Genomic DNA, 14,151 nt, shown 5'->3' with positions numbered 1-14,151 from the left:
ATTAAAGTGAACTTTAAATGTGTGAACAAATTCACATTGCCTAGGAGATTTTTTCAAGAGGATAGTAAACAACTAATGGGGGGGGGGGGAGAGAGAAACCTGACAACAGGCTGGATTTGATTTACAAGTTATATTTTGTTGAGCCCTGCATTAGCCCAATGGAAACCATATGTGTGCTACAGCCAAAAAATTATAGAATTGTGTGCCTAGAGAGTACATTCTAGTAGCAGAGTGAGGATAGATTTAAGTAGTAACAGTCTGGTCAATAAGGAAGGAGTAGGTTCTGAAGGTGGTTTATGAAATGTGATCAGAGAGAAGGTGCTGGTGGCACTGGAGAATATATACAGTAAAGGAACATAGGAACTGCACTCACCACATTATACAAAGGGGAACAGATTTGGGAAAGATGATTTCATCAGAGTCAGGTGACATTTGAAGAGTTGTCAGCAGAGGCCAGAGACAAAAGCCAAGTAGGTGGCAGCAGGTGAGGAAGGCAAAGATATCATCTTGTAATGTAATGCTTGGCTGAGACAGAGATGTCAGAGGTCTGCAGAGGAAAACACTAAACAATGGAGCTGGAGGAACCAAGAAAAGATTTGCACATGATTCTGAGAAGACAGAGAAGATAATTAGGAAATGTTTTTGAACATCACTCAAAATTAATTTTGCAAAACAAAGTAAAACCAAAGGAGTAACCACCAGTGTTGGGGGTTGGTCTGGTGCTGCTATGTATTCAAATGCTAACTCTTGGCCCTAAGATCTGCTTGTCTGATTCTCGTGTCCTCTTCTCTGACTGGTTAAGGAAAAGTGGCTACAGACAATTCTTTGGGAAAATAGAGGGAGCCAGGGTCTCAATTACTTGACTGGGAGTCACAGGTAGTGACCATGAAGAAAAGAAGAGAAAGAAAACAGAATGGAGGTCTCTATTACAAGGGATGAACCAGGGGCAGGTGGCCAAGAGAAGTGTGCCCAGAAAACAGACAGATGGAGAATAAACAGCCTGGGTGAGACTCAGACTGTAAGTAATTGGGAAGCACAGCTGTGAAACAGCCAGTCTACTGTAAGAAAAAAAGATTAGGGGTAATCTCCCAGTAATCATGATAAAGCTCATTAAATAAATCTTGATTATTGGTCTCCATCTTGATTATTGGGGGAATTGGCTGGGTCATATTGAAAACTAATAGAGTTACTAATAACATTTTTAGAGGCAAGCCTGCAGAGGGAGAAGAACTGGGAGAGGAGAATGAGTAGTAGCAGCAGGAAATAATGCCAACCAGCCAGTACAAACAATAACGGCAAAAATGCTGCAAACTGTGGAAGTGAGGCTCAAACACTCAAAAGCAGATGCCTTGACAATTTGAAAGTAAGGAACCCTGGAGCAGCTAGGGACAGGATCCTTCTGGTCTTCATCTGCACCCACAAACTAAGGCTGTTCCACAGCCCTCCATACCCAAATCCCGCCTGAAGAGAGCTGGTCTCCCAGAAGTGCTGACACTCCTAGTCCCACAGGGGAGACCACCACCTTCACTACAATAACTGTCTAAAGAGGGACCCGCCAGGAGCACACAGGCCACAGGAACTGCAGAGCAGCCTGGGACAGGAGCCTTCTGGTTTCCATCTGTGCCCCTGAGCTAATGCTGCCCCACAGCCTTTCATACCCAAATTGTGCCCAGAGAGAGCTGGTCTCCCAGGAATGCTGACATGCCTATGATCACAGTCTCACAGGTCTACAAGAAGGACAAGCTCCAGTTAGAGACAGCAAGACCAACTAACACCAGAGATAACCAGACGGCAAGAGACAAGCATGAAAACCTAAGCAACAGAAACCAAGGCTAGTTGGCATCATTGGAATCCAGTTCTCTCACCACAGAAAGTCCTGGATATCCTAACACACCAGAAATCAAGATTTGGATTTAAAATCACATTTCATGATGATGATAGATGACATTAAGAGGGAGATAAATAACTCCTTTAAAGAAATACAGGAGAGGGAGGGATTAGGGGGATGTTTGCCTGGAAACCGGGAAAGGGAATAACACTTGAAATGTATATAAGAAATACTCAAGTTAATAAAAAAAAAAAAAGAAATACAGGAGAACACAGGTAAACAAGTAGAAGCCCTTAAAGAGGAAACACAAAAAAATCCCATAAAGAATTATAGGAAAAGATAACCAAACAGGTGAAGGAATTGAACAAAACCATACAGAATCTAAAAATGGAAATGGAAACAATAAAAAAAAATCATAAAGGGAGACAATCGTGGAGATAGAAAACCGAGGAAAGGGATCAGGAGTCATAGATGTCTCTGTACCAACAGAGTACAAGAGATAGAAGAGAGAATCTTGGGAACAGGAGATACCATAGAAACATTGACACACAGTCAAAGAAAATGCAAAATGCAAAAAGCTCCTAACCCAACACATCCAGGAAATACAGGATTCAATGAGAAGACAAAACCTAAGGATAATAGGTATAGAAGAGAATGAAGACTCCTAACTTAAAGGTTCAGTAAATATCTTCAACAAAATTATAGAAGAAAATTTCCCTAAACAAAAGAAAGAGATGCCCATGAACATACAAGAAGCCTAGAGAACTCAGAGACTGGACCAAAAAAGAAATTTCTCCCATCACATAATACTCAAAAAAAAAAAAAAAAAAAACACCAAATGCACAAAACAAAGAAAGAATATTAAAAGCAGTAAGGGCAAAAGGTTAAGTGACATATAAAGGCAGACTTATAAGAATTACACCAGACTTCTCACAAGCAACTATAAAAGCCAGAAAATCCTGGGCAGATGTCATACAGACCCTAAGAGAACACAAATGCCAGCCCAGGCTACTATACCCAGCAAAACTTTCAATTAATATAGATGGAAAAATCAAATTTTTCCATGGCTAAACCAAATTTACACAATATCTTTCCACAAATCGAGTCCTACAAAGGATAATAGATGGAAAACTCCAACACAAGGAGGGAAACTATACCCTAAAAAAAGAAAGTAATCTTCTTTCAACAAACCCAAAGGAAGATAGCCACACTATCACAATTCTACCTCTAAAAACACAAATAACAGGAAGCAGCAATCACTATTCTTTAATATCTCTCAATATTAATGGACTCAACTCACCTATAAAAAGACATATGCTCACAGATTGGATATTTAAACAGGACCCAGCATTTTGCTGCATAGAAGAAACATACCTCAATAACAAAGACAGACACTACCTCAGAGTAAAAAGGCTGAAAAAAAGTCTTCCGAGCAAATGGTCCCAAGAAACAAGCTGGAATAGCCATTCTAATATTGAATAAAATTGACTTTCAACCAAAAGTTATCAAAAAAAAAGATAAGGGAGGAATAATCTACAAAGATGAGCTCTCAGTTCTGAACATCTATGCTTCAAATACAAGGGCACCCACATTCTAAAAGAAACTTTACTAAAGCTCAAAGCATACATTGCACATCATACGATAATAGTAAGAGACTTCAACACCTCAATCTTAGCAATGGATAGATATATGGAAACAGAAACTAAACAGAAACACAGTGAAACTAACAGAAGTTATGAACCAAATGGATTTAACAGATATCTGTAGAACATTTCATCCTAAAACAAAAGAATAGACCTTCTTCTCAGCACTTCATGGCACCTTCTCCAAAATTGACTCTATAACTTTTCACAAAACAGGCCTCAACAGGAACAAGAAGATTAAAATAATCCCACGCATCCTATCATATCACCATGGACCAAGACTTGTCTTCAATAAAAAAAACAACAGAAAGTCCACATACATATGGAAGCTGAACAATACTCTACTTAATGATAACTTCATCAAGGAAGAAATAAATAAAGGAATTAAAGACTTTTTAGAATTTAATGAAAATGAAGGCACAACATACCCAAAGTTATGGGAAAAAATGAAAGCAGTCTAAGAGGAAAACTCATAGCTCTGAGTGCCTCAAAAAGAAATTGGAGAGGTCATACACTAACAGCTTGACAGCACATCTGAAAGCTCTAGAACAAAAAGAAGCAAATCATGCAATAGCAGTAGAAGGCAGGAAATAATCAAACTCAGGGCTGAAATCAACCAAGTAGAAACAAAAAACTATACAAAGAATCCCGAAAACCAGGAGCTGGTTCTCTGATAAAATCAACTAGATAGATAAACCCTTAGCCAGACTAACTAGAGGGTACAGAGAATGTATCCAAATTAACAAAATCAGAAATGAAAAGGGACATATAACAACAGAAACTGAGGAAATTAAAAAAAAAAAAAACATCAGATCCTACTACAAAGCCTATATTCAGCAAAACTGGAAAATCTGGATGATACAGACAATTTTCTAGACAGATACCAGGTACCAAAGTTTAATCAGAATCAGATAAACCATCTTAACAGTCCCATAACCTCTAAAGAAATAGAAGAAGTCATTAAAAGACTCCCAACCAACCACTACCACCACCACCAACAACAACAACAAAGACTCCCAACCAAAAATTTCCCAGGACCTGGTGCTTTTTGTGCCGAATTCTATCAGACCTTCAAAGAAGACCCAATACCAATACTCTTCAAACTATTCCACAAAATAGAAGCAGAAGGTATGCTACCTACTTTGTTCTATGAAGACACAATTATGCTTATACCTAAACCACACAATGTCCTACCAAGGAAAAAGAACTTCAGACCAATTTTCCTTATGCATATCAATGCCAAAATACTAAATAAAATCCAGCAAACAGAATCCAAGAATACATCAAAATGATCATCCATCATGATCAAGTAGGCTTCATCCCAGGGATGCAGGGATGGTTTAATGTAAGGAAATCCATCAACATAATTCACTATACAAACAAACTCAAAGATATAAACCATATGATCATCTCATTAGATGCTGAGAAAGCATTTGACAAAATTCAACACCCCTTCATAGTAAAAGTCTTGGAAAGGTCAGGAGTTCAAGGCCCATACCTAAACATAGTAAAAGCAACATACAGTAAACCAGTAGCCAACATCAAACTAAATGGAGAGAAACTTGAAGTGATCACATTAAAATCAGGGACTAGACACAGGTGCCCACTCTCTCCCTACCTAGTCAGTATAGTACTCGAAGTCCTAACCAGAGCAATTAGACAATAGGAGGTTAAAGGGATACAAATTGGAAAGGAAGAGGTCAAAATATCACTTTTTGCAGATGATGATACTATACTTAACTGACCCTAAAAGTTCCACCAGAGAACTACTAAGCCTGATAAACAACTTCAGCAAAGTGGCTGGGTATAAAATTAACTCAAACAAATCAGTAGCCTTCCTCTACTCAAAGGATAAACAGGTTGAGAACAAAATTAGGGAAAAACGACACCCTTACAATAGTCACAAATAATGTAAAATATCTTGGTGTGACTCTAACCAAACAAGTAAAAGAACTGTATGACAAGAATTTCAAGTCCTTGAAGAAATAAATTGAAGATTTCAGAAGATGGAAAAATCTCCCATGCTCGTGTTATTAGCAGAGTTAATATAGTAAAAATGTCCATCTTGCTGAAAACAATCTATAGATTCAATGCAATCCCCATCAAAATTCCAACTCAATTCTTCATAGATTTAGAAAGAGCAATTTGCAAATTGATTTGGAATAACAAAAACCCTAGGATAGCCAAAACTATCCCCAACAATAAAAGAACTTCTGGAGGAATCACCATCCCTGACCTCAAGCTGTATTACAGAGCAATAGTCATAAAATCTGTATGGTATTGGTACAGAGACAGACAGATAGACCAATGGAATAGAATTGAAGACCCATAAATGAACCCACACACCTATGGTCACTTGATCTTTGACGAAGGAGCTAAAACCACCCAGTGGAAAAAAGACAGCATTTCCAACAAATGGTGCTGGTTCAACTGGAGGTCAGCATGTAGAAGAATCCACATTGATTCATACTTATCTCCTTATACAAAGCTCAAGTCCAAATGGATCAAGGACCTCTACATAAAAGGAGATACACTAAAACTAATAGAAAAGAAAGGGGGAAGAGTCAAACACATGGGCACTGGGGTAAATTCTTAAACAGAACACCAGTGGTTTATGCTCTAAGATTAAGAATTAACAATTGGGACCTCATAAAATTGCAAAGCTTCTGTAAGGCAAAGGACAGTGTCAATAGGACAAAATGGTAACCAACAGATTGGGAAAAGATCTTTACCAATCATCCATTCGACAGAGGGCTAATATCCAATATATATAAAGAATTCAAGAAGTTAGACTCCAGAGAACCAAATAAACCTATTAAAAATTGGGTATGGAGTTAAACAAAGAATTCTCAACTGAGGAATATCAAATGGCCATGAAGCACCTAAAGAAATGTTCAACATCCTTAGTCATCAGGGAAATGCAATTCAAAACAACCCTGAGATTCCACCTCACACCAGTGAGAATGGCTAAGATCAAAAACTCAGGTGACAGCAGATGCTGGCAAGGATGTGGAGGAAGAGGAACACTCCTCCATTGCTGGTGGGATTGCAAGGTGGTACAACCATTCTGGAAATCAGTCTGGAGGTTCCTCAGAAAATTGGACATTCTACTACCCGAGGACCCAGCTATACCATTCCTGGGCATATACCCAAACGATGCTCCAACATATAACAAGGACACATGCTCCACTATGTGCATAGCAGCCTTATTTATAATAGCCAGAAGCTGGAAAGAACCCAGATGTCCTTCAACAGAGGAACGGATACAAAAATGTGGTACATTTACACAACGGAGTACTAGTCAGCTGTTAAAAACAATGACTTCATGAAAAATTTTAGGGAAATGGATGGAATTAGAAAGTATCATCCTGAGTGAGGTAACCCAGTCACTAGAGAACACACATGGTATGCACTCACTGGTAAGTGGATATTAGCCCAAATGTTCTGAATACCCCCAAAAAACAATTCAGAGACCCAATGAAGCTCAAGAAGAAGGAAGACTGGGTGAATGTACCTCACTAAATGTAGGCCAATCTGCTTATAACTTTTTTAAAATCTTGAAACAACGTGGACAAAACTAGGCTCATGTTTTATAGGAAGTACTTCTCAAGAAAGTAAAAAATTGCCCCTGAAGAAGTTGCTTACATTGGAGCATAAACGTGGAGCTTATGATGTGTATACAGGTCAGTTTCACCGGGATTAACCCCTTTACAGGACAGACAAAATAGAATCACAGCGATAACAGCTCCTGCATCCTGGGACCTACTGGGACTCCAGGAGCAACTGGAATGCATCTGCAACTGATACACAGTTTAGTTATGGCGTGGCTTTGTTCTCAGGTGGAGTTCCTCTGGGCTTTCTGGCTAGACTATGCCCTGGTCTGAAAAACACCTTGAGAACCCAGAGATGCTCTTATGTGGATGGAACGATCTCTAAAGGACAAAGTGTAAAAAAATGGCAGGTTCTGTTCTGAGCAACAGTTAAAATAGAAGCATTTACTGTCTATGCTAATCTGCCGTGTTTGACGCTGAGATAATGGAAGTGGAGTCCCACATAGAACTTTGCCAGAACTTAAAAATGCTGTCAACAAATTTACTTAGAAAAACATGTAGAAGATATTAAAAACATGTAAAAGCACAAAAAGAGGAAGTACGATAGTAGATAGTATATATATTATATTACATAAAATGGATATATTGTTATAGTACATCATTATATATTATAATAATAAAAAGGTGTAGCAATTATACAGACATGAAATTAAGTGACTCAAAAATCCATAATATGTAATAATCTTACACTAACAAAATTAAAGTAAGAAAATGTGAATGGGTACTGTTTTATCCACACACATAATTACTTCCAAAATTTAGAATAATACCAAATAGAATGTAGTGTTTAGAAAAAAGTCAACAGGGGTTGGGGATTTAGCTCAGTGGCAGAGCGCTTGCCTAGGAAGTGCAAGGCCCTGGGTTCGGTCCCCAGCTCCGGAAAAAAGAACCAAAAAAAAAAGAAAAAAGAAAAAAGAAAAAAGTCAACAGACCACAGACCACAATATTTATCCACAAATATATTGATTTTAAAAGCAATTGTAGCATGGAAGACCAACTAAAATAAATTATTATAACCCCCTGCAAGTGTTAGATTTTCAATCTGTGTCCTAGTAAACTAAAATACCAGAACTAAACTAAAATGAAGACTTTGGATATGAGAATATCACTTAGGTTTCCCCTAACTGTAAATGCAGTGGAAGGAGTCATGGGCATTGCTCAGTAGAGCTCAATTCAACAGTAACTAAAGGAATTTGATTTAAAGCAATTTTTATTGTTTTATTCATAAGATATAAATATAGAGAGACATATAAATATAGAAAAAATTCTAGATTTCTTCTTGTCAGTCTGTAGATGCATAAAATAACAAAATTTAATCTTTTTGATTACCTCTTGGATTTTAGTTGAAAGGAAACAATTAAAGTAATGAAAAATAATGATCATGTATGGACACGATGATTTCAGTTTTTCTAATTGGAAGAATTTTGGCAGCCACAACTATCTAAGAAAACTACTGGTATCACCATAGACTGTTACAGTGAGTACAAGGACTGTGAACAGAGATGAGGTGGCAAGCAGATATCGGAGTTCAAGGCTAGTCTGGTCTACAAAGTGAGTTCTGAGATCACTAAGACTACACAGAGAAACCCTGTATCAAAAACCTGGAAACAAATAAACAAACAAAAAACCAAAGAAACAAATCGTGAATGGTTGTGAGTCAACATGAGAAGCAGTGAAAGATAGCATCATTTATAAAATCTGATTAATCTTATCTGATTAATCCCAGCACTTGAGAGGCAGAGGCAGTATGATCTCTTGAGTTCAAGGCCAGCCTGGTCTATAGAGTAAGTTTCAGGACAGCCAGGGCTACAGAGAGAAACCCTGTCTCAAAAACAAAACAAACAAATGAACAAAATATAGTAATGTTTCTGTATGGACGAAGATCAACTGTTTTAATGCTGTAAGGTAGTATTTCCACAGCAGTATTTTCAAATTACTTTTGATATATTTTAAGTATATACAAAAATGCAGAACAGTCAAGGAAGTAGAACCAGTTATCATAAATTTCTCCCAAACCATATGTCTTAAGAGACGGTTCTATAGTGTCAGCTTATCACAAATCACTAATAATACTGCATTAATCAACCTACTCTCACCCACGGAGAGACATCTGGAAGAATAAACATAAATGAGCAGGTTCTCTGTGTTCTGTACATTGTGTTAGTGGTGTTTCTTCTTACCTCAGAGAACTAACAGGGTAAAATACTTTAGCCATACTTTTCAGGGGCAGTCTGATTTGGATAGTTCTAGTTCCTAATTACTCAACACACAACCCACATAAACACCCATTCTCTCTCTTTTCCAGATCAATGACCGTGTCTCCAGGAACAACCTGAGAGAATTCGAGGCATTGAAACTTTCATAATGTAATGGTGCCTGGCATCAAGAAAGCGTTTGATAACTTGTTAGGATTCGTTTGTTACTGTGTTCCTAATTTTAGAAAGCATGAAAGTGTTTTGAACCTTTTGTATCTTAGGACTATGCTGTATTTACAGGAAAAAGAAAGAGTTAAAAAAAATTCCTAAAGGAATGTACACTTTGTATTCCCCAGACTATCCTATCTGTCAATCTGGTCTCTGATATTCTCATATAGGAGTGTGTAGGGAGAATAAATAAGATATTTCTATACAATCAGAACATTCTAATGCGAGAAAGTGTACTGATACAAGTGTCCTGAGGTGGACGGACACAGACCCTTTTCCACGATGAACCTTGAGTTTCTTCTCACCTTTTAATGAATGAAAACTCACTTATCCTGTGAGATAAGGATGTCCACAGACACTGCCAGTACCCATCTGGGGAACTCAGAACCTTCCCTGCTCATCAGAAGCCAAGCCTCTGGCTTATCAGAAGCACCTGGGACATAGGCTTCCAAGCCTAAGCAAAACCGCATCAGCACGTGGTTATGGATGGGGTTGGCTTTTATTTTATCCCGCAAGAAGTGTAGTGCTCTCAGTTTGCTCTCAGCGTTTCCTGTCATTTCCCGTAAACTGATTGACATGGATGCCCTTTTCCCACCTGGAATGGGAGGATTTTGTTTTAAATGGTGCCATTGCTTATTAACCTAGAAGCACAGCTTTGCCTTAATTAGATTAGGCTTTTGCAAAATTAGGAGTCGGCCAACGAATACATACACTGTCATCCCAGCGTAAGTAAGGCTGCATAACCAAACAAATATTAGCAGCACTTAGTGAGAATTTCACGGCTGGAGAAGGGAGACAGGGTGGAGGCAGTCAAGAGCTATTGCGTGGGCAAACTGGCAGTGAACGTTCTCATGAAGGAGTCAAGTTGCTGCTGCCAAGTGTTAGGGGAAGTGTCACACCTGCTCTGGCAGAAAGGGAGAGGGAGGAAGGAGGCAGTGCCAGGGTGGCACTCATAGAATGTCATGGACGCTGTCTAGTGAGACATTTGGGAAAGCATTTACTTGGATGTTTTATTTTTCTTGGATATTTTATGTATTTACATTTCAAATGTTATCCCCTTTCCCCCTGTAAAATTAAAAAAAAAGTACTTGACAATAAATATGGAAGAAAAAATATACTAGGTTAAAATAGAATATGACTTTTATAGAAAATGAAATACATAATCATCCACTGCACCTCCTTTGAATGAATATTAAATAAATATGGTGATATTAAAGAGTGTCATAATTTAATTTCTAAAGTAGTTTAAAATTGTTGTGGTTATATACTACCTATGCTATAGTACCCTCTAACTACAGATTTCTTGTAACTCAAAAAAAAAAGAAAAACATTTACTAAATACTTTACTAAATACTAAAAACATTTACTAAAATATTAATAGATACTTGGACTTTCATTTCCTGAAAAATAACATGTCATCCTTGCGCGCTCCACTTTCACAAGAGTGGAAAATGATGAAACGTTTGTATTTTCAAATTTGAGGGGAGAAGGTTTATTACTGTTTTTTTTTTCCCCATTAGTGGATAAAGGTACAGATGCGTTGGTTAAGAGTGTAGAGCATAAAGTAAAACGCACAGTGCCTTTTGCCAAGGCTGTGTGACATTTCCACTTTCCCCCACATCTTACTATAAAACATTTCAAGCATATGCATGCATTTTTATTCAGAGGGAAGCTGAATTCCTGGACATTTGCCACCGAGACTGCACAGCTCTCGAGGTTTTCTCCTGTTTGGGCCAACCGACCTGGTTCCTCACTCAGCTCTTAGAGGAGGTGGACACACCCCAAAGTCAGTTGTGCACATCAATATCATCCTTACCACCGACTTTAAACCATCCCCGAATTCCTTCCACACATACACTCAAGGCTGGCCCAGAGCCTTCCAGGAGGCTGGTATATATTTGATTTCCAACTCCTACTTCCACATCAAATGTATTCCAAACCAGCAGCCTATTCAGGGCACAAAGTTCACCAAACCTTGCCCTGATTCTTTCTGTATTTCCAGAACTGTTCACTGTGTTCACTAAAGAATATTAAATTCAGAAGCAGAAGCTGCATGGGAGGTATCAGAACCATTGTTTTCAGGAACTAATATGGGACTTGAAGAATGGACCGTGTACCATCCAATCCGTACTCAGGTTTGATGATGGAGACTGATCAGTCCGGTTGCCAGCGAGGCACAAAAGGGGGAACAGAATTCTCAGCATGGGAGAGCTAAGGATTGGTGATGGAGGCGAGGCTTCTCCATTGACTTCTTAGTTTTCAGGAGCCCCAGCATCTCTTTATCCAGCATCTCTCCTGTTTCTTCATTGTGGGTTGAGTGCTTTTAAGTGTATTTTTAGAATAGCAAACAGTGTATATTGCGAAGCAGAAATGTTCATTACAGACACCTATGAATACGCTATTCATTGCCATGTAGTTAAATATAGATCTTAACAATGAAAACAGTAAGTAATCACAATTGCCAAGATGTGTTAGTTTCCAGTTTTTGCAAGTGTCTTTGGCCAAGAAGGTGTCACCCTCCCAGGTCTAGTGTGACAACTTGCATGTGATAAACCCAAGAAAAAGAGAAACCTGTTCCTCACTGGTCAAAGGGTGGGTCCGGCCTCCGATCCCAATGAGCCTACTGCCTATTTGCAGGGAGAGTGAACAGCAAATGAAATAGAGGGACTTACCAAGTGGAAAGGAAGAGCAGCCGGACAAACAGGGATGTAAGTCCCTCCCTCCTGCCTTGTTCTGCTTATCAATTTAACAGCGCTTGTCCAGGTTAGGTGACTCTTCCTTCTGAGAATGGAGCCACCTGCAATGGGCGCGCTCGCTCAGTAACTTCAGGTGAACTCTGCTTAGAAGTTAGCAATTACAGCAGTTCCTCCCTCATGGTCATTTCTGGGATTAAACACGCTTTGGAAACTCCCTGAGTCACCCTCCCCACCTCCTAGGTGACTAATCTGACAATCTGCCTCCTTTGGGCCTGCTTTGTTGGGGTAGCTGTGTCCTGCCACAGAAAAACTTTACTGCGAAACGCTGCCTCATGCGGTTATGGGTACATGTGATAAAATTAGTTTCTCTCGGATGAATGTCCTCTTGTGATAAGCTCAACGATCCCTCCCCCCTCTTTTTTTTTTTTTTTTTTTTGTAGTGAATAGCATTGCAACAAGTTCAATGGGCTACTTTCACACCCTGGCAAATCAAAATGTATTCATGCACCGTAACCCTCCAAAGGTCTAGGCTGTTCTTAGTAGATTTCACTGGAATTCTTTCATCTCAACGTCTGTCATAAATCAAGTTGAGCCCATGTTTATTTCAGCTCTGCTGCTTTTACTCTCTGCCAGGATTTACATAAGGATTGAATTTATTGCTGGCTTATCAGTATTTGTAGCTGAACACCAAGAAGAATAGAAAGTCTCAACTCGGGCTTTTAGAATTACATAACTGAGATTAAGACACGTGACAAGGTCCTGAGAATTTTTGTGAGCAAAAGTTTATTTTTTGGTGTTTTAAAAGAACATTTTAATAGGCAAAACTCTCCCTCCCCCCTTTTTTCCTCTATATATGAAGAGACAAGGTTCTTTGACCTCTTTAAAATCCCTCTGCCTCTAACATTTTGACTTTGTCCTATTTTGTGGGTTCTTTGCATTTTTTAACCTGCAAGTAAATACTTTTATATAGTTTTGCAATGCATTTGCTCATGTCAGGCACCTTTTAAAGGCATTCACTTATAAATTATATATTCTTTATAATATCCCTATTCAGTAGTATAATAATTTATGATGATTTATTCATTTTACATATGGGGAAACTGAATCATAAAAATCTTGCATTGTCCAAAGTCACAGAACTAACAGTGAACAGAGAATTGAGATTTATACACATAAAGCCAGTCCTAGGATGTATCGTTTAAAAACCATTTTTCACAAATAGTTAAGAGCTTTTGCTTAGAATTCTGGACACTGGTATGAGTGGGGATCTTTCCTGTAAAATGAAACGAAGCAGTAAATGACAAACTAAAGCAAACTTTGGGTGTTTCTCTGATTTGGGGAATTAAAACAAAAGTACTTGTACTACTAGGAAAACATGAGACTTTCTGGGTCTGGGTCTGGGTCTGAGTCTGGAGCAGCTGTTGTTTTAAAATTTATCAGATAGTTCAAATGTGCAGCCAGGCTGAGGACCATTAATCCAGACCTTCTTTTACTCAAGAACAGAGAACCATAAATTTAGCAGTGTAAGGGGCTAAATGTCTAAAGTCATTCTGAGCAGTTTTGTCTTCCTGTCACTATGGATCTGACTCTATTTTGGAGTCCTAAAGAAGTAAGCTAAGCACAGAGCCAATGAGGGTGATGTTACACTAAGCATACAGAAGAATACAGACAATAACTACCAACATGTATCAATAAAACTTCATCAAAAATTTGTCTACAGTACAACATTTTCAGAGGCAGGAATCAAGCCATTTTCAGGAAACAGAACCCAAGAAAATCAACAACTAAAACATAGGTTTAATCTGGGTGTGGCGGCGCATGTCTTCAATCCCCATACTCTGAAGGCAGAGTAAGGTAGACCTCTGTGAGTTCTAGGCCTATCCATTTTTCATAGCAAATTCCAGGTCAGACAGAGCTATGTAGTGAGACCCTGTCTCAAATAAATATATC

At 38.5% G+C, this 14,151-nt stretch overlaps 1 protein-coding gene across 9 annotated transcripts in view; it reads right to left on the bottom strand.

Annotated features, from left to right (window-relative positions):
* Positions 1 to 14,151, bottom strand: part of Fyb1 (FYN binding protein 1) — a 148,526-nt gene that overhangs the window by 123,870 nt on the left and 10,505 nt on the right. The window contains exon 1 of one of the 9 annotated variants that reach the window (XM_039102837.1): positions 12,178 to 12,302. The exons of the other annotated variants lie outside the window; for them this stretch is intronic. The gene's annotated coding sequence lies outside the window, so the exon portion shown is untranslated. Of the gene's footprint in view, positions 1 to 12,177; positions 12,303 to 14,151 lie in introns of those variants that run through there. 9 annotated transcript variants of the gene reach the window in all.

Source organism: Rattus norvegicus, chromosome 2 (assembly GCF_036323735.1).
Source record: "Rattus norvegicus strain BN/NHsdMcwi chromosome 2, GRCr8, whole genome shotgun sequence".
NCBI classification, from domain to species: Eukaryota; Metazoa; Chordata; class Mammalia; order Rodentia; family Muridae; genus Rattus; species Rattus norvegicus.
This window is presented reverse-complemented; position numbering and strand designations above follow the sequence as displayed.